Genomic DNA, 948 nt, shown 5'->3' with positions numbered 1-948 from the left:
GTGTTTTAGTATGTGTGTGCATATGCATGTGCATGTGTTAATTTATTAGACGTGAATACGTTTCTAACTGTGATGTTTCCAAAAATGTTTGAAAACCATTAGTTTAAATCCATTAGTTTAAACATAATGATGTTTACAAGGCAGCATATGAATAAAAGACCTATGATTGAACCTAATGATTTCTAATAATCTAACTCTCATGTTCTCAGATGAGTTTTAAAATATAGACCTAAAGTTTTTATAATTATAATTTTTTTTGGCCACACCGTGTAGGATGTGGGACCTTAGTTCCCCAATCAGGGAACAAACCCATGCCCTCTGCAGTTGGAGTGAAAATTCTTAACCACTGGACCTAAGCCCTAAATTTTTGTAATTCCTATTCTTTACTATTGAATCATTTACAGCAAATATTTTCACTAAAGCTGATCTACTTAGAGTGAGGGAAATTCCTTAGACTTTATTGGGTATTTACTTTCCCAATATTATAATCTTCTAGAATACTCACCACTTAATTACACATATTAGTACCCTTTAAAATGTTTACAGAAAAGCTGACTACCTGAAACTAATACCAGGTTAGCTTTGCAGGATGGAATCTGTTCTGAATAGTGGTCTGAAAGGAACTTTGGATTTGGAGGGAAATGGTTGGGAACAGTTTGAACATAAAAACTATTTTCTCATGAGTTCCATTTTAATGTTGAATAAATTCACACTTTCTGTTTTTACTTCGTGTCCTCTTAGAAAGTCATTCTTCATTTTGAGAAGGAATGCTCTGCAGGGTTTCAGTGTTGCTGTCATGGCCACTGCCTCTCCTCTGAGGAAACTGGAGGACAAGGTGATGTGCTCTATCTGTCTTGACTACTTGAAAGACCCTGTTACCATCAACTGTAGTCACATCTTCTGCTATCACTGCATCATTAAGGTCTGTGAATCTGCTCAGCAGCCATT

Source organism: Bison bison, unplaced genomic scaffold (assembly GCF_000754665.1).
Source record: "Bison bison bison isolate TAMUID 2011002044 unplaced genomic scaffold, Bison_UMD1.0 scf7180017864260, whole genome shotgun sequence".
In the NCBI taxonomy this organism is placed as follows: domain Eukaryota; kingdom Metazoa; phylum Chordata; class Mammalia; order Artiodactyla; family Bovidae; genus Bison; species Bison bison.
This window is presented reverse-complemented; position numbering follows the sequence as displayed.